The following is a 20,980-nucleotide window of genomic DNA, read 5'->3' as shown; positions in this document are numbered from 1 at the left end:
GATAGCATGGTTTCTTGTATATGGTTTTAATATTAAATTTGTATAATCTTAATGAATGTTGATATATTAATAGGATTACCTGTGATGCCTATTGGGTGATATGATGTCTATGAAGCATTTATACGGTGTGATGTATAGTAGGTCGCCAGTAAATGTTAGATTTGAATCTAAGTTTTGCATGATTAGACCCAGAAACATTTTTTTTCTTTTTCCTTCCATTTACTTTTTAGGAGAATTGTCCAAGGTTTCAGATGCAGAAAACGATTTCTTTCTCCTGATTTTGCCCAAGTTTTATTGTGAAATTTTTCTGAATTTTAAATGGATTGTTTTAACATTTAAGTTGTAATTGATCACTTTATGAGGGCTAACTTTTTGATGTAATAATTGTAGAAAGTAAAAAAAGAAATTCTGTCCAAATATCTGATACATGCTTTCTCTTCTTTGTAATGTGATTTTCTTTTCTAGATTCATTAAGTTATTATTTTTATAGGCAAAGGTTACTAGCCTATTGCTCCTATTAGTTTCCACATTTTGTTAGCTTTAAAACAGTGTTTTTTCCCTGTGGAAATCCTGCTCAACTTTGTACAGGAACAGTTTTCCTTCTGTTGTTTATTTACTTAAAACTAGTTGTTATTTAGAACTTGTTTTTTAGGTGACACAGTGATTTCACTTACATAGATTAGACAAAGCTGTCATGTGATTGCCTTCTCTTTTGGGCTTTTATCTATTGTCCCAAACTTGGGTAATTATACTTCTGACTGTTTTATAACTTCTTGTTAAAGTATGCCTGTAAATAACAGGAAATAAAGCTTCTTAACCTTGAAGAAATGCCTGGTTTTCAAAAATATAGTGAAGACACTTCCAGTTGCCACTCATTCTGGCTCCAAGATTGGAAGGAGCTCAAGCCTCCACTCCATCCTAACTAGTATAAAAAGTTGAGCAAAGTGAAAAATGAAAATCTCTTCTTAGATCCGTCAGAGAAGTGAGGTCACAGGGCAAATTGCTGTCCCCAATGTAGGAGAGACCAGCGAATATAGAGAATCAACACTCCAGTTGCAACTCTGTGGGAAGTAGTACTGGGGTAGGAAAACCTAAACTAATTTAAGAATTGCTGGAGGCTCAGTGTGGACAAGTCTGAGAGTCAGAAACTCCAGGGGGATTCAGTCATGGCGAGTCCCCACACTTTGCGAGTTTTACCTTGAGGAGCTCAACACAGCGAATTTGGGAGAAAAATCTACTGCTTCTGGCAGGGAAGGGAGAGAAGGAGCCAGTTTGAAACACGCCAGAGCATTCTGTTTGCAGCGAGGTCTGCCCTCTGGAGAAACTTCAGCTGGAGCTTAGCTGACATGGGGGAAGAGAAATGCTGAGCTCCAGCCACCTCTGCCCTTTCCTGTGGGAGAAGGGAAAGCCCAACTCCAGCCTGTCCCTTACTGGGGAGGGCGACCGATGGAGCTGTGTGACGTTCACGGGACAGAGGCGGAGGCCCACCGAAAGACTGGGACCTGATCGCACAACTGCAGAGCGCTCCCCCCCACCCCCCCAGCCTTACCCCAGCCCTACTGACCGCCTGTTCCCAGCAGCTGCTTTTACTGTGGGCTTTATGTCCAGCTGTCAGGAAAATATCACCAGCATTGTAAAAGGCAGAAACTGTTTGAGATCCTTACATTTCACAGTGAAAATGTTATCAGATATCTGAATATGACAACAGGCTGGCAGCCCACACCTTGTGAGATTTAGACGTAATCGGAAAAACACATAAAAATATTTTCATATGTTTAAATGAAGGTGTAAAACATGTGTATATGTAACTGGACATAGAAATGGCTAAAGTTACTGTATGTTCAGACTGAGTAAACTTACTTTTTCACATCAAATCTTAAGTTCCTTTAGTTTAAAGGCTTTTTTAGAGGCGAGTAGCAGTGCGAAGGATCAGCTCTTTAGACTAGTCTAACTCAGCTGAGCTTTGATCTTTATGGTAGGCCTTAAATATTCATATTCAAATTATATTCAGAATTGACATGAAATGAGCATTATACTGATCAGTAACATTTCGTGTATATATGTGTCCCCTGAAAATATTTTAAATAGAGGTAATTATTCTTCATATTAAACCTGAGTTCATTATTTCTTTACCCAGTGAGTTACATGGAAAAAGTTGGGAAGGGGGCTTTTCTAAGTTAAAAGGAATTTAAGAGACATAACCAAACACAGTGTATGTCCTTGAGAGGACACTTTTTGGAAAAGACCATTACAAAAAAATTTTTTTGAAAGCACAGTTGTGGGAAATAGAATATGTCCTGAATGTTAGATGACATTGAGAACTACTGTTGTTAATTGGTCAGGTGTGATGATGGTTTTTGTGGTCATGGGGAGAAAATTCATATTTTTTTAGTGATTCGTACTGAAGTATTTAGGGTGATTTCTTGATGTCTGACATTAAGATACTTCAACATAAAAAAATGAAAATGTGGGAGAATATTAACAGTTGTTGAATCTGGGCAGTGGATATGTGGGTATTCACTGTACTATTTCTGTACTTTCTGTATTTCAAATTTTGATAATAAAAATGAAAGCTGCCAACAAATAAAGGGGACCCTTCTGGACTTAAAACTGGTCTTAAAAAATTTGGAAGCAGTTTGTTTTTCAGTTAGAAGATTAGCAGTAATTAACTAGCCTTTTTTTCTTTAAGCATTTGCCTTGCCAATGGGTTTCAGCCCCCGGCAAGTTCACTATGGATTCAATGAGACCAAAAAATGACAATGGAATGTTTTTGGGGTGAAAGGGTTTATACCTAACTTTATTCCTACGGTGGCAGGTCAGTCACTAAAATCCCGTCCACTCAGAGCATGCAGCAAGCCTGTCTCTGCCTCTGGGCCTCTCTGCCCCTGCAACTGTCTAAGTCTCTGTCCTCGGTGCTGCCACCACTCCAGCCTCTGCTCTCCTGCAGCCTTGCCACCATGTTGCCCAGAGCACCGGGTGGAGCTCTTTATATAGAGTCATTGCCCACGTGTGTAGCGAGCTAGCCATCCAGGGCCAGGTGAGAATCCTAGCCACAGGAACCTTCATTTTATCCATATACATATTTAGACTTTTATATAATCTTGTACTAAATAACTGTTTTTCAACGTGTATCAACTATTCTAAAAAGCTCAGAGTCTGTAAACATGTCAAGAGGATGAAAAGTTAAAAATTCAAATAAACTATTATTGCAAAGCCAGTGTGACTGAATAATTAAATTAGCTGTTGGCTTCTTAGGGTCGACCCCTAATCACTGTAGGATGCTGGTCAGAAAAAAGATTATCATGGAGCTCTGTTAGTGCTGTCTAGCTAAAACATTTGAAAATGTGTAATGAATATTCTTCTAATTTTACTTCTCCATCATCCTGTTTTTCAAGAGCATCTTGAAAAGAACCACTGAAAACCGTGAAAATACACCAGAACATCTAATGCTAATCACTGTCTTGGATTTTATCCAGGGGTTACTTAAAGAAGTACTCGTTTCACAGATTTTTCGGAGCACCTGTTATGTATAAGGCACAACTGCTAATTGCCATACAGATTGAAATTGTATAACATGTGAATCCTGACCCCAAGGCTTTTTGTATTATTTAGGAATTTCCATCACTGGATGTAGAAACAGAACTAGAATTGAGCAAAATAGCATTGGGCACTGGGTATTTTTTATCAGAAGAGGTGGGAGGATTGCCCCCTATGACTTGGTTCTTGAACCTCTTTTCTGTTTGCATTTACTTACCGATCTCATCCAGTCTCTTACTTTCCACTATCAGCTGTAAGTCAGCTCTCAAATATGTGTCTTTAGGCTAAAAGACATGGCTCCAGAACTCCAGTGGTATGTCTGGTTGCATGTGGTTGTGGATTCGGCAGCTCCACATTAACACCTCTTAACTGAATTCTTGAGCTTCTTCCTGTAAGCCTGCTCCTCTGGGCAGCTGTCTACTTTGGAATCGCCCCCATGTTGAGTCCACTGGTCTCCCAGTCGGTCTCCTGGCCATTATTCTTGCCGTCATCTGTTATAACCTAGCTGCCAGAGTGATCTTTACAGTCAGGTCAGATCAGCTAGATCGTGTCAGTCCTGTACATGAAACCCTCCATTTTTTTTGTATGTCAGAGTAAAAGCCAAAGCCCTTACTGTAGCCCGTGCTGCCCTCCTGGTGCCTGAAAGTCCTAATCAGGTTTTGGCCTCACTGCCTTGCAACTTGCTCTTCTCTGTCCTTGGAATATTCTTCTTCCACACGTGCATGTGTCTGCGCCCCCTCGTCTATGTTGGGTCCTCAGTCAAATATACTGTAAACTTAATATTGTTAAATACCTGTCTCCCTTTATAGAATATAAGAAGTCAGGGGTTTCTGTCTTTTTGTTCAGTGTCCAGAGTACTTTTTGGCACATAGGTGCTAGGCAAACTATTTGTTGAATGAATAAATGATTGATGAGGGAGAAAGGATGCTCAGTGCAAGAATAACATATATTCCAGTTTAAGACATTCTGTCCAAAGGTAATAACCACAATATAAGCAATATATGGAAAGCTAACTTAGCTTGGTGGTCTTAGAGATATTTTGCAGATATCCATGACTGGTGATTCTCTTCCAGAGAAATAAGACCTGACCCAATATTTCTCTTTGTCTTTTTTAGTTTATATAAAATTTCATTTAGTCAGATTTGTAAAAAACAATGGCTTTGACTACTATAAGCATATTATTTTTGTATTTTTAAATAAAGATTGTTTTATTTAGCACAGGAAACAACACACTTGTTGTTAACGGAAATGCTCTAATGTAAGAAGTCAGGTGCTTATGAAAGTAAAAATCACTGAGAGCAGGAGTTGGGGAAGGCTTTTAATAAAACAGGTAGTTCTTGAGGAAGAGTACAGACTTAAAGAAGAGAGGCAAAATTTCTCTAGGTGGGGAGAAGCTGGTAAGCCGGTTAGTTCACATGTTTTCACATTCCTGGAGGCAGGTATAGATACCAGGCAGAAATTCAGGAGAGGGGTTAGACAAGGGGATGATTGTTGATGTGGGGGTCACTTGCTTGGAAATGTTCGTCAAAGCCCAAATGGCTTAGACACTTGTACATCAGAGGGTGGGCGACCAAGACTTTGGGAGGCGGCAGGAGGAAGTGAGTGGTTGGAGACCTGCCTAGGGACCCACAAGTCTGCAGGGAAAGCAGCAGAGAATCTTCAGGAGAAGGGGCCTTGAAGAAGAGGGGATAGGCAGAAAAGTAAAGCAATAAGGAGGTAAAAAGGGCTAGAAAAGGGTACTTTTATTTTGGTAGACATTGAAACTATTTTCTAAGCTCTTATGAGAGAGTCTTCTAAAAACCTAACCCAAAACTTCAGAGTTTGTTTTTTACCTTCTGTGTGGTGAGATCAAAGTGAATCTTCAGTCTGTTGGCACCATTTCTCAAGTTTTTTTCTGGCAAACCTCTGCTATTTTTTAAAGCACCTTTGCCAGTTTCATTGCTTGTTTTGTTTTCTGCATTTTGTTTACTTTAGCAACAAACGCTTTATTTTCCTATGAATTCTGACAGCTTTTACAGTCTGTGACGAAAATTGTTTAGAGTTTATTTTACAGCCCAAGAAATATTGTTAGTATGTATGTAAATGGCATTGAAAATAAGGCTTTGTTGACATTTTGCCATGACTGTTTTGTCTGAGAAATTATAGTTTTAACTCAAACTGGTAAAGTTGACAAAAACTGGTTTCTGGGGAGACCTGTCAGTTTATTTTTGAAAAATATATGTTTTCTTTTAGCATACTTTCTTTTCTCTCTTGCTTAAAGAAGCACAATTCCTTTTGTGTAAGTGAATTTTCTTGTGTCCGGACTTCTTAAACATGTGAGATGCATGTACATGGTGTTTATAGCATACCTGCCCTCTGCTGGTGAAAATGCATTATTGCTCTGAACTCAGTGGGTTCAGTAATTTCTTCGAATGACATAATACTCTATAATATCAAGAGTGTCCATAAAGTTAAATTTTGGAGAAAATATTACCTAAATTGTTTGAAAGGAATATATTCCCTTTAGGGAAATCCTATGCAATGAATTATTCCACCCAAAAGGCCAGTAGCTGTGGGTAGAAATACCTACTAATACTGATGATTATTTTTACATTGTGTGTTTTTGTGTACATTCTTGAATTTGGAAGTCCTGGATTGCTCTGTCCAATGTGGTAGCCACTAGCCATAAGTGGCTATTTAACTGAAGTTAAATATTTAATTCATTAGTTCACTAGCCACATGTCAAGGCTTAATAGCCATATATGGCTATTATATATATTAACAGTACTGTGCGGACAATGCAGATTAAAGAATGTTTTGATTTCACAGAGTTCAATTGAGAGTGCTTTTCTAATTACAAAATTTTAAATAACAAGAATTACCATTTTCATGAAGTAATCATTGTTTTTAAATTTGCAATGAATTTCTTCCTTTGCCATGTACTTTTTTTCACATAAAACAGTTTATCAATAAGGAGCTCCAATTAACTGAGAATATGTTTAGTAGGACTTAATATTAAGATTTTTTTTGTCCTCTGTAATTTGCTATAGCTTATATATATTTATTGCCAAGTGATTACAGTTCAGTTTTCTCAGTGTAGAGCATGAACATTTCTGGTATTTTCATTGTTCTGAAGATTAAAGTTAGGTTAAAAATAATGGTCATATTTTTGTGTGCTATTTAATTGAGATAATAGCTCCTTTGCATTTTGGTGCATGTTTGAAGTGGAAGGAAAGTTGTAAGTCAGCACATATGTGGAAAAACTAAAGACACTATGACATTGTGAATCATTTTAATATATGTCAGGTAATTTTTATTTATTTATTTATTTTGTTATCATTAATCTACAATTACATGAAGAACATTATGTTTACTAGGCTCTCCCCTACCCCAAGTCCCCCCCACAAACCCCATTACAGTCACTGTCCATCAGCATAGTAAGATGTTGTAGAATCACTACTTGTCTTCTCTGTCTTGCAAAGCCCTCCCCTTTCCCCCAACCCCACATATACATGCTAATCATAATACCCCCTTTCCTCTTCCCTGCTCTTATCCCTCCCTACCCTCCCATTCTCTCCAGTCTCTTTCCCTTTGGTAACTGTTAGTCCATTCTTGGGTTCTGTGATTCTGCTGCTGTTTTGTTCCTTCAGTTTTTCTTTTGTTCTTATACTCCACAGATGAGTGAAATCATTTGGTATTTGTCTTTCTCCGCTTGGCTTATTTCACTGAGCATAATACCCTCTAGCTCCATCCATGTTGTTGCAAATGGTAGGATTTGTTTTCTTCTTACGGCTGAATAATATTCCATTGTGTATATGTCCCACATCTTCTTTATCCATTCATCTACTGATGGACACTTAGGTTGCTTCCATTTCTTGGCTATTGTAAATAGTGCTGCGATAAACATAGGGGTGCATCTATCTTTTTCAACCTGGAGTGCTGCATTCTTAGGGTAAATTCCTAGGAGTGGAATTCCTGGGTCAAATGGTAAGTCTATTTTGAGCATTTTGAGGAACTTCCATACTGCTTTCCACAATGGTTGAACTAATTTACATTCCCACCAGCAGTGTAGGAGGGTTCCCCTTTCTCCACAACCTCGCCAACATTTGTTGTTGTTTGTCTTTTGGATGGTAGCCATCCTTACTGGTGTGAGGTGATATCTCATTGTGGTTTTAATTTGCATTTCTCTGATAACTAGCGATGTGGAGCATCTTTTCATGTGTCTGTTGGCCATCTGAATTTCTTCTTTGGAGAACTGTCTGTTCAGCTCCTCTGCTCATTTTTTAATTGGATTATTTGCTTTTTGTTTGTTGAGGTGCGTGAGCTCTTTATATATTTTGGATGTCAACCCTTTATTGGATCTGTCATTTACGAATATATTCTCCCATACTGTAGGGTACCTTTTTGTTCTATTGATGGTGTCCTTTGCTGTACAGAAGCTTTTCAGCTTGATATAGTCCCACTTGTTCATTTTTGCTATAGTTTTCCTTGCCCGGGGAGATATATTCATGAAGAAGTCACTCATGTTTATGTCCAAGAGATTTTTGCCTATGTTTTTTCCTAAGAGTTTAATGGTTTCATGACTTACATTCAGGTCTTTGATCCATTTTGAATTTACTTTTGTGTAAGGGGTTAGACAGTGATCCAGTTTCATTCTCTTACATGTAGCTGTCCAGTTTTGCCAGCACCATCTGTTGAAGAGACTGTCATTTCCCCATTGTATGTCCATGGCTCCTTTATTGAATATTAATTGACCATATATGTTTGGGTTAATGTCTGGAGGCTCTAATCTGTTCCATTGGTCTGTGGCTCTGTTCTTGTGCCAGTACCAAATTGTCTTGATTACTATGGCTTTGTAGTAGAGCTTGAAGTTGGGGAGTGAGATCCCCCCCCACTTTATTCTTCCTTCTCAGGATTGCTTTGGCTATTCGGGGTCTTTGGTGTTGCCATATAAATTTTTGAACTATTTGTTCCAGTTCATTGAAGAATGTTGTTGGTACTTTGATAGGGATTTCATCAAATCTGTATATTACTTTGGGCAGGATGGCCATTTTGACAATATTAATTCTTCCTAGCCACGAGCATGGGATGAGTTTCCATTTGTTAGTGTCCTCTTTAATTTCTCTTAAGAGTGTCTTGTAGTTTTCAGGGTATAGGTCTTTCACTTCTTTGGTTAGGTTTATTCCTAGGTATTTTATTCTTTTTGATGCAGTTGTGAATGGAATTGTTTTCCTGATTTCTCTTTCTTTTGGCTCATTGTTAGTGTATAGGAAAGCCACAGATTTCTGTGTGTTAATTTTGTATCCTGCAACTTTACTGTATTCCGATATCAGTTTTAGTAGTTTTGGAATGGAGTCTTTAGGGTTTTTTATGTACAATATCATGTCATCTGCAAATAGTGACAGTTTAACTTCTTCTTTACCAATCTGGATTCCTTGTATTTCTTTGTTTTGTCTAATTGCTGTGGCTAGGACCTCCAGTACTATGTTAAATAACAGTGGGGAGAGTGGGCATCCCTGTCTTGTTCCTGATTTCAGAGGAAAAGCTTTCAGCTTCTCGCTGTTTAGTATGATATTGGCTGTGGGTTTATCGTATATGGCCTTTATTATGTTGAGGTACTTGCCCTCTATACCCATTTTGCTGAGAGTTTTTATCATGAATGGATTTGTTGAATTTTGTCGAATGCTTTTTCAGCATCTATGGAGATGATCATATAGTTTTTGTCTTTCTTTTTGTTTATGTGGTGGATGATGTTGATAGATTTTCGAATGTTGTACCATCCTTGCATCCCTGGGATGAATCCTGCTTCGTCATGGTGTATGATCCTTTTGATATATTTTTGAATTTGGTTTGCTAATATTTTATTGAGTATTTTTGCATCTACGTTCATCAGGGATATTGGTCTGTAATTTTCTTTTTTGGTGGGGTCTCTGCCTGGTTTTGGTATTAGGGTGATGTTGGCTTCATAGAATGAGTTTGGGAGTATTCCTTCTTCTTTTTTTGGAAAACTTTAAGGAGAATGGGTATTATATCTTCTCTGTATGTCTGATAAAATTCCGAGGTAAATCCATGTGGCCCAGGTGTTTTTTTCTTGGGTAGTTTTTTGATTACCGCTTCAATTTCTTTGCTGGTAATTGGTAAAGAACATTTTTACCAAGATGTACTTTACATACTATAAAATTCACTTAAGTGTGTAATTCAGTTATTTTTAGTATATTAACAGTTTTGCAAGTAGCACCATAATCAAGTTTTAGAATATGTCCGTCTTTTCAAGAAGGTCCCTCATGCTTGCTTGCAGTGATTTCCCCTCTACTCCCCAAAGAGGTTATTTTGCAAGTTTGTAGTTAGTTGACTTGTTCACAGTGTGGAAAACATGTTGTCGTGGGTTGTTGCTTGGTTCTCTTGGTGATCCGCAGTGTATGTAACCTGTGACAGAGCTGACCATGAGCAGAGCAAGACAGGTCAGTACTTGAGAGTAGGGAACAGGGGGCCCCGTGGCAGCAAAAGGGAGAAAAGGGCTTCTTTCTTGTTTGATGCTTGACCTGGACAGTGGTATTTCAGTGCAGGTCATTTCTCTTGGGCCCCTTCCCTGTTTGGTGCATGTCCCTTCCCCAGACCCCACCGCTGTCAGGCTGCCTGAGGATTGCCCTTTGGGTCCCCACTGCGGTGTGTCTTCCTCCTCTCCTCTGTGCCTCCTTAATCAAAATTCTCTGTCCTTCACGATTTCCTTCTCCAACAAATAAAACCAACCAAATTCAGTTCTTACTACCTCTAGTCTTGGATATTATGAAGAAAGAAATAAAGTGAATTTATAATAATGTGGGAAGGATTGATAATTCTGGGGAGATGGAGAGATTATTTGCATCTTTAAACCTGTGTTATTAGCCTCCGCAACAAGGGGCGGGCTTGGTGTTTCATAAAGTTGACAGAATAGAGTTAAACCCATCAGCCAGTGTCAAAATTGTGGTTGGAGGTGGAATTATAGTAGGAGATACAGAGTATCAACAGTTGCCTTTTGAGATCTGCCCATGGTATAGTTTTTAGCATTCAGCCTCCTCCTTTCTAGCACTTTCCCTTATATTTTGACCCTAAGTTTCTCAGTCCTGAAAGTGCTGTAGTCGTATTACCTACCTCACATGTTCATTAGGAGAGTCAGACAGTGTACCTGGGAGTATGATGCATGGTGTCTTGCAGACGCAGTAGGGTGGTGGTTTTCTCTGGCGTGCCCTCCTGACAGTTTTGCCAGCAGTGACTCGGGGGGCTGAAGGTGTTCAGCCGTCATTTGTAAGCTGGAGACAGCCTGTGTTTTCATACCAGACATTGTGCTGGGCACAGAGCCTACAGAGATCAATAAAATGAAGCCCCTATTCTCAAAGAGATCACCGTTTCTCAGAAAAGATAGCCAAGACAATTAACTGTAAATCATTGAGGTAAATGTTATTAAACAGTGGTGGGGGAATTGGAGAAGGCTTTATAGAACTAAGCCTTAAAAGGAAATCACTGTTAGCAGTTAGTGTTTTTTGTTTTTGTTCCCCATCATGTTTTATTTTTTATTTATAAAAAAATTAAAAATGGCTTTTTTGTTTGCCAGTCTATCATGCTACTCAGAAATAAGAGAAAATTTTTCTCAGAAGAGCATACAATTTCATATTTTTAAAAATGGTATAAAAGCTACAAGGCAGATATATTGCATTCTCAGTTAAATTCCTGTTTATTTTTTAGATATATAGTATTTTTTACATTACTTATATATGCAGTTATTCAGTATACCTCATTTTTCCACTTTGCAGTTTCTGTATCTTGAAAGTATCTCTCATCTCTATCTGAAAGTTACTAGTCACTTGATACTATACAAATTTTAGGTGCATATAATCACAATTTAAAATGAACTCAGTATTTAAATAAAAGGAACTTAACAGTAATCAGGTGCAACAATATTTTATTTTTTGGGTTCTAGCATCACAGCATGGCTGAGAACTTTCCAAGGAGGGAGGGGGCGTGGTTCATTTCACCTAGAACGTTCCTTGTTCTTGGCCCTTGCCCAGACTTCCTCTGCTATACGGGGAGTGACCTCTCAGTAACTACTTCAGATGCCAGCCTCTTCCAAAGCGAGACTAATATCCCTGACCAACATCAGTCTTTTTCTCCTCTGTGTCCCCCATCATTTGTATTCACACTGCAGCCCCTGTATGGCTCACTAGAGGCAGGCTACTTAAAGGCAGGATCTGTGTTCTGTCTTCTTCATTTAATACCTTGTTGAAGATAGACACTTAATACATATTTGGTGATTTAAACTAAATCTGAAAAACTAAGGCTCGATGAAAATGTGCTTTATACTTTAACACCTCTTTCAGAATTTTGACTTTGAAATAAATTCTAGTTACTGCTACCAACATGCAGATATAACTCACATTGGACTAGGTAGATTACAGCTTGGCTGCTGTAACAAAAGACCCCAAAATACTGTGGCTTAAACAAGATAGAGGTTTATTTCTCCCTGTTAGTCTGGAGATGGACTGTTCAGTGTGGGTAGCTGGGCTCCGTTGTCTTCAACGTGGGGCTTTCATCCCGGATCCAAGGCTGTGGGTTCATGTCTCACCATCTCCCCACTGATGGGAAAGGAGGAGAGGCCAGGGGATCGTAGGCCCAGTGTGGTTCCCGGCACATCATGTGATGTAAGTTCACATTCCATTGGCCAGATTTGGTTGTGTGGCCACACTTAGCTTCAGGGGAGTCTGAGCAATGCAGTCTCTATCTGGGTGGCCATTTTCTAGCTAAAACTTAGGGGCTTTTATTATGAAAAAGAAGATGGCAAAATGGATGTTAAAAGCAACAGTTTCTGCTTCACAGTTTTTGCTTTTTTTCCCCATTTTTCGAAATAGTAGGTGGATTGCTTCAGGCATCAAAGAACCTGTGTATTTGACTAAGTCATCAGACTTAGCAGATTTTTTATTCTATTTCCCAACTCCAGGCCTGTTCCCTGACTTTAAGTGATACAGAAGGCCTTATGGAGCCTGCCCAGCGGGAAATTTACCATCACAAATGAAAAAATAAGGAGTTCTTATTGTGGCATATAGTGTTTGAGACAACCTGTTAAGTAAGGGCTATAGACGTTTATAGGAAAGGAGAATGGAGGGATGGAGTCGCAGGAAAGGCTTTGTGGAGAATGTGGGATTCTAGTTGGCCTTGCTGAGGAGGTGGGATTTCTGTTGCCACAAGCAGAACATTCTAGGCAAGGGAAACGGTGTGCAGGAAATTTCAAGACAGGGTAATTGAGTTGTCTTTAAAGGAAAACAATGAATCTGGTCTGATTGGCTCCCTGACTGTGTAAATGGGAGTGTAGTACAAAATAAAGTTGATTTAAGAAGGATCAAGATTGTATATATGACCATGAAAGCAAAAGAGAGAAAAGTAGAAACCTGTGTTAAAGGTTTGGGTCGGAGACTGAAATGGTGAGAGTTTCATCTGCTAATGGGCTTCAGAATGAATGAATTCCTCCCTCCCTCCCTGCCTACTCTGTGAGGTTACCGGACTTCCCAGGTAAGAAATCTACATGTTCTGTCCTAGCCTCATTCTTCTCTCACATTTTTGACACTGTTGACCATCTTTTCTTTAAAACTCTGGCCTTCTCTCATTTTGCAGTAATTTTCAATTTCTCCATAAGGCTTAGTATGCTGCTTTTTTTTTTTTTTTTTTCCTTCTGTTCTTGGGACTGCCACTATCATCTTGAGGGGGTGCCTGTGTGTGTATCTCCAGCCTGAGCTTTAGTCCTGTATCCCTAATTGCTTGTTGGACATTTTCATCTTGATGTGTCAGTTGTTTAAAGCAAAGTCTTCTGATTCCACAGGTACCTTTGTGCTTTATGTTAAAGATCTCATGCGGATCTTGCAGACATCTTGGTTTCTACCTTCTCTCTTGTCACTGTGTTTCCCAGCCACTAAGTCCTATCAGGTCTTTTCATTTCCATTCTTACCATTGTCACACTTATCAGCCCTTTAACGTGGTGTGTCTGGGTTGTTAGTCCTCCCCACATCGTATTTACTGGAATGGATGTGAGCCACGGTGCTAACATTAGTGAGGCCGAACCACCTCTTCTCTTCTGTTATGGAGCTTTGTTTCAATGTGATTGTGATTATGAGAGAACTAGTATTAGTTCAGTTCATGCTAGCTTATTTGTGTTGTTTTTAGTGAGAGAGTGCTATGGATAACACAGAGTAACCCGATATTTGAACTCTACATAAACCTTGATTTTTTTCCTTAGCAGATTTGATTCCTAGTATGGTAAAATAAATTTTCACAGTTTAAGTCACATACCCAATAATAATGAAAGCAGATCAGGAAGGGTGCTGAACACATGAGTTGAAGACCTTTCCAGGAATAATCCAGAATCTTGCTATTCAAATTGCGGGCTGTGGATGGCAGCCTAGCATCACAGGTTGCTTATTAGGGATGCAGAATCTCAGGTACCACTCTGGGGCCACCGAAGTACAATGTGTATTTTCATAATATCCCCAGGGATGTGCATGCACATTAGAGTTTGAGGGATACTGATCTAGAACTGATTGTGCATATCTTTTAAAATTTTCTGAGTTTGAGGCTTAGCTGTCATGAAAGTCCTTTCAGTAGGCAGCGTGACCTGAGTCCTGTGTTACAAAGTGAGCCAGACATGTGAGGACCCAGAAAGGAACATCTGGGGCAGAGGAGGCAACAGATGCGAAGGCAGGAAGGCAGGAAAGGGCGTGTGCAGTCACAGCATGAGTGGGATGCCGTGACGAAGAACTCGGAAGGGGTCTTTATGAAAGCTCCCCTGCCCTGCCCATGGGGGCCAGGATGGATCATTCGGCTGCTGTACGCAGCGGTTCGTCATGAGGCCTCCTCCTGTCACCTCGTGACAATCTCCCCACGTGCTTTAAACTCTACTGTGCAGCTTCACCAGCGCCCCCTAGCATACCACACCTGTTTTAGCTTTTGCCAAGAGTGTTTCTTGCCATATTCTCTGCCTACTGCCTTTGCCTCCCGAGTGAGACCTGCATGCCTTCCAGCTGACTCTGTCTAGTTAGGGTCCTCATTGCCCCTTATATATATCACATTATGCTGAAATTAATTATTCTGTTATATTTGAGATCCATGTTGATATGTGCAGTTTACTCATTTTTGGTGTTGTGTAATATTCCATTGTATGGTGAGATAATCATGCTGTGAACATTTATTTCCAATGGTTGTAGAAACCATGCTGATGTAAATATTCAGCCACCTGCTTCTTGAATATAGGTATTAGTTTCTTTGTAGTGTTTTTCAGCCTTATTTGACCATGACTCAGAAAAACATTTAACAGCATGACTTGATTATGTGTATGTGTGTGTCTGCACGTATATATGTATTGACTGAATTTTTAAAAAAGGTTTAACAAAATTGTTTGCTCTTCATGTGATGCACTCATACCTGTTTATCCTCTTCTAAAAATAAATACTTGCTGAGGTGGAATTAATGAGTTGTGACCTGCCATTTAAATACTGCTGTAGGATGTGTTGTATATGTGTATATAAACATGTCATTATGTGTATAAATTGATAACCTACATGTATGTGTGTGTAAGCATGAGCATGTGCATGTGAGTAGGTTGCTTGGTGCAAGGGTTTATTCATCTAGGAAGTTACTAGATTTCACCAGCTGGTTTTAAGTGGTATACCTATTTATGTGCGGGTTGGCCTCTCCTGAGTCTATCAACCGAGCTGTTACCTTTCTGTCCCTGGTCTTCTAACAGCACTCACTTGGCACAGGGTTGGCTAAGTACCCATTGAATAGTTTGGTGATTGAAAATGAGGATTTTGTACCAACAATTGAATGACTAACATGTTGAACAGTTACTATTTTATCAAGGCAATTTTAGGTAAATTTATAAGATTAATTTTATAGTGTAGATAATCCATTTATAATTTCAGTTAGTCTTTTAAAAGTCTATCTTTTTTGGGTTCTTTAACTATATTGTTAAGATATGATAGCACTTAGGATATAAAAGCTATATCCCAAAGAAAGGTGCATTGACAAAATTACATTATTATTTCAATTGGTAAAAAGTGATTAGGGCTAAAGTTTCCCATAAATGATAGCAAAGGTTTTTTTTTTTTATTCCTTGCAGGAATCAATAAAATAGTTTTTATAGCCTCAAGTTGTAAAATACCACCTAACATTTAATTATATCCAGCTTTTGCTTAGTAGTAATAGCCAGTGTTTTCTATTACTGCTAGTAATTATTGTAGAAAGCACGTCTGTGTTGGCTGCTGCAGCATTTTACCTGCAGGGACAGTCTCTAGCACATCACCTAAACGATGCTCCCTAATTAATTCATTCAGTCGTGACATTTGCTGCGTCAGGAGAAGTGCACTGTGGAGAACAGTCTCCATTTGTATTTGGCTGTGGATCTGGCAGATGTTCTGAAGGGAATCGTTCTATTTTAAGAACAAAAATGAAGCCACACTAGGAGTGCATGGAAAATCTGTTTTCCTATCAACCTCACTGCCCTTTCAGTAGTTATTTTTGAGGAAAGTTAAGATGCAGTTGTTCTGCAGACCAATGTAGAAACCTCTAGAAGAGGAAAATACTGTATTTTGATTTTCAAATTTATTAATATGACAATAACTTCAAGTAGTGCTTTAAAATTTCCAAAATATTTTCCATACAAGTCTCACCTAGGTAATGAGGGCAACCTAAGTAGTGAGGCAGCCAGTCCTAACTCCATTTAACCAATGAGAACCTTGTGCTCAGTCTGTTACTAATCCAGTGTAATTGGTGCAGCTCAGAGGTGGCCAGGTAAGTTGACAGTAGGGTCTTCTGGCTTCTAATTCATTTTGACACTGTTGAAATCAGACAGATAATTTAAACAGGAGCATGTCCCAGATGTTTGTCAATTTATAGGTATCAGTTCTCTAATTTAAAAGCAGGTGATTTGGTATAAATAGTGTGTGCATAACCTTCCTCCTAAGCAATTTTGGGGGATGTGTTTAGTTTTCTGCATTGTAATTACTGGCTTCAATGTTACTTTTGTAGATTAACTCTCACCTTTAGATAAAAAATATGTACTTAAAACAAAAGCCTAAATTTTAAAAGAGCCTGTTTTTTATTGATATCTCTATATATTTCTTCACAGTCAAGTGATTTATAGAAATCTACTAGGTGTTAGTTTCTGAATATTTGACAACTATTACCTTTATTTTTCCATTTTTACTTTAATTATACAAGCAATATGGGAAAATAATCATAAGAACACTTAAAATTACCAAGAAAATATATTGAAAGGTATGAAGAATAGTACAGTTGAGGCTTATATTCATATATTTATTTTATTAAGGTATCATTGATACACAATCTTATGAAGGTTGCACATGAGCAACATTGTGGTTACAACATTCACCCATATTGGCAAGCCCACTACCCCAACACCCCATTGCAGTCACTGTCCATCAGCCTAGTAAGATGCTATAGAGTCACTACTTGTGTTCTCTGCGCTGTACTGCCTTCCCTGTGACCCACCTACATATTATGTATGCTAATCATAATCCCCCTTCTCCCTCCCTCCCCACTCCCTTCCCTTTGGTAACGCTAGTCCCTTCTTGGAGTCTGTGAGTCTGCTGCTATTCCTTCAGTTCTGCTTTGTTCTTATACTCCACAAATGAGAGAAATCATTTGGTACTTGTCTTTCTTCACCTGGCGTATTTTACTGAGCATAATACCCTCTAGCTCCATCCATGTTGTTGCAAATGGTAGGATCTGTTTTCTTTTTATAGTATTTTATGGTATCATATATTATATATGTCTTCTTTATCCATTCATCTACTGATGGACACTTAGGTTTCTTCCATATCTTGGCTATTGTAAATATTGCTGTGGTAAACATGGGGGTGCATATGTCTTTTAGAATCAGGGATCTTGTTTTCTTTGGGTCAATTCCTAGGAGTAGAGTTCCTGGGTCAAATGGTGTTTCTGTTTTTTTCAGTTTTTTAAGGAACCTCCATATTGCTTTCCACAATGGTTGAACTAATTTACATTTCCACCAACAGTGTAGGAGTTCCCCTTTGTCCGCATCCTCGCCAGCATTTGTTCCTTGTTTTTTGGATGTTGGCCATCCTAAGTGGTATGAGGTGATATCTCATTGTGGTTTTAATTGGCATATCCCTGATAATTGGTGATGTAGAGCATCTTTTCATGTGCCTGTTGGCCATCTGAATTTCTTATTTGGAGAACTGTCTGTTCATATCCTCCGCCTATTTTTTAACTGGGTTATTTGCTTTTTGGGTGTTGAGGCGTGTGAGCTCTATGTATTTTGGGTGTTAATCTCTTATGGAATATGTTGTTTACAAATACACTCTCCCATACTGTAGGATGCCTTTTTGTTCTGCTGCTGATGTTCTTTGCTGAACAGAGGCCTTTTAGCTTGATGTAGTCCCATTTGTTCATTTCTGCTTTTGTTTCCCTTGCCTGAGGAGATGTCTTCAGGAAAAAGTTGCTCATGTTTATATTCAAGAGATTTTTGCCTATGTTTTCTTCTAAGAGTTTTATGGTTTCATGACTTACATTCAGGTCTTTGATTGATTTCGAGTTTACTTTTCTGTATGGAGTTAAACAATAATCCAGTTTCATTCTCTTACATGTAGCTGTCCAGTTTTGCAACACCAGTTGTTGAAGAGGCTATCATTTCCCCATTGTATATCCATGGCTCCTTTATCATATATTAACTGACCATATATGTGTGATTTTATATCTGGGGTCTCTATTCTGTTCCCTTGATCTATGGGATTGTTCTTGTGCCAGTACCAAATTGTCTTGATTACTGTGGCTTTGTTGTAGAGCTTGAAGTCAGGGAGCATAATCCCCCAGCTTTGTTCTTCCTCCTCAGGATTGCTTTGGCTATTCAGGGTCTTTGGTGGTTGCATATGAATTTTAGAACTATTTGTTCTAGTTTGTTGAACAGTGCTGTGGGTATTTTGATGGAGATTGCAATGAATCTGTAGATTGCTTTAGGCAGGATGGCCATTTTGACAATATTAATTCTTCCTATCCATGAGCACAGGATGTATTTCCATTAATTGGTGTCTTACTTAATTTCTCTCCTGAGTGTCTTGTAGTTTTCATAGGTCTTTCACCTCCTTGGTTAGGTTTACTCCTAGGTATTTTATTCTATTTGATGCAATTATAAATGGAATTGTTTTCCTAATTTCTCTTTCTGCTAGTTCATCATTAGTGTATAGGAATGCAACATTTCTGTGTATTAATTTTGTATCCTGCAGCTTTGCTGAATTCAGATATTAGTTCTAGTAGTTTTGGAGTGAATTCTTTAGGGTTTTTTATGTACAATATCATGTCATCTGCAAAGAGTGACAGTTTAACTTCTTTCTTACCAATCTGGGTGCCCTTTATTTCTTTGTGTTGTCTGATTGCCGTGGCGAGGACCTCCAGTACTATGTTGAATAAAAGTGGGGAGAGTGGGCATCCTTGTCTTGTTCCCAACCTTAAAGGAAAAGCTTTGAGCTTCTCACTGTTAAGTATGATGTTGGCTGTGGGTTTATCATATATGGCCTTTATTATGTTGAGGTATTTGCCCTCTATACCCATTTTGTTGAGAGTTTTTATTATGAATGGATGTGGAATTTTGTTGAATGCTTTTTCAGCACCTATGGAGATCATCATGTGAATTTTGTTCTTTTTGATGCCATGTATAATGTTGATTGATTTTCAAATGTTGTACCATCCTTGCATCCCTGGAATAAATCCCACTTGGTTATGATGGATGATCTTTTTGATGTATTTCTGAATTTGTTTTGCTCATATTTTGTTGAGGATTTTTGTGTCTGTGTTCATCAAGGATATTGATTTGTAATTTTCTTTTTGTGGGGTCTTTGCCTGGTTTTGGTATTAGAGTGATGCTGGCCTCATAGAATGAGTTTGGAAGTATTCCCTCCTCTTCTACTTTTTGGAAAACTTTAAGGAAGACGGGTATTAGATTTTTTCTAAAGTTTCTATGTCTTTCTTGAAGTCCTCCCTGAAATCTTGAATATTTTTTGGTAGCTCTGTGAGAATGTTTATGATTTTTATTTTGAAATCTTTCTCAGGGAAATTAGTGATTTCAGCTTCACTTAGCCCTCTTTCTGTTTTTTGAGAGTTGTGGTTTGCACAAGGTTCTTTGGCCATTTCATATTTGTAGTGATTACTATGGATTGATAACTTTGTGTAGGTGGCACACCCTAGTGCCCAGAAGCTCTGTTCTCTGGAGCTGCCCAGATCTTGGAGCAATGGTTCGGGTTGCAGGCAAGCAGCACCGGTGCCTGTCGGGAGGAAAGACTCTTTCCTGCTTCCCTGCCACAGTTCCTCCCTCCACTGCCAGGGCCAGTGGGCCCAGTGCACAGGGAGCAGCCTCTGCGTTAGGCCCCTGTAGCTGCCACAGGTGGGTCTGCCCTCCTGCTGGCCTGGTGTAATGGCAGAGGCAGCAGGTTTGTGAGCAGTTTCCAGCCAGGATGGAGGAGCAGCAGGCTGTGCATTGCGGTGGGGGCCTCGGAGCTCCGTTGCCAGCCAGGGGGCTGGAGCGCCTGAAGCTCCTGAAAGTTCCCAACCTGCTGGGCTGAGTGCGCCAGTTCAGTGTTGTCCTTTGTCCTGAGCAGCAAGCTCTGTGTAATCCTTGACGCTTTAGCAGCCTCTTGCTGTTGGGAAGTCTTTCAGAGGGCCGCCTTTCTCTCTTCCAGAGCGGCTGGTTGTGGGCACCTGCTCTCCTCAAGCGGCTGGAATCTCAGTCTCTCTGAGTATTCCACCTGTCTTTGCTTTCCAGCCCCTCTAATCTCCAGAGCACCATGCAATGTGGGTTCGTGCTCCTGGAGTAGATCTCCAGGGGTGGGTGTTTAGCAGTCCTGGGCCTCTACTCCCTCCCCACTCTGTTTCTCTTCCTCCCACTGGTGAGCTTGGGTGGAGGTGGAGGGACGTGCATCCCACCGGATTGTGGCTTTGCTACTTTACCCTTTTCTGTGAGGTCTTCTCTTTTCCCCAGATGTGGGCAATCTGTTGCAGTCTTTGGGCCACTTTTTCAGGATTAGTTGTATTTGCTGTATTTTTGTGTTGTATGTGGTTTTGGGAGGAGGTTTCTGCCTCACTTCTCACACCACCATCTTTTTCCCTGGAATCAAGGCTTGTATTCTTACATGAGTTTATCTGCAGTGTTCTTCAGACCCAAAAACTAACATTTTATAGCACAGCTCAGTTTGGCTGTAACCTTTCTTACTGACAGGGATATATATATTTGAGATTCAAGGCTTCTTGAAGCAATCCTTATTCTTTCTCATCCTTGCTAATACTTAGTATTAATTGATTAAAAAAGTATTTCCCAATGTGTTGAATGCAAAATGGGTTTGTTGAATAATAAACAACATTTCCCTGAATTAACAGTGAGGTTATGCATGCTTTTATATGTTTATTGGCCACA

At 39.3% G+C, this 20,980-nt stretch overlaps 1 protein-coding gene across 9 annotated transcripts in view; it reads left to right on the top strand.

Annotated features, from left to right (window-relative positions):
- The window catches only part of SMAP1 (small ArfGAP 1), a 198,570-nt gene that overhangs the window by 88,769 nt on the left and 88,821 nt on the right, over positions 1–20,980 (top strand). The window lies entirely within an intron of this gene.

The sequence above is a fragment of the Manis pentadactyla genome, chromosome 16 (genome assembly GCF_030020395.1).
Source record: "Manis pentadactyla isolate mManPen7 chromosome 16, mManPen7.hap1, whole genome shotgun sequence".
NCBI classification, from domain to species: domain Eukaryota; kingdom Metazoa; phylum Chordata; class Mammalia; order Pholidota; family Manidae; genus Manis; species Manis pentadactyla.
Note: the sequence above shows the minus strand (reverse complement) of the source record. Positions and strands in the feature narration are given on the sequence as shown.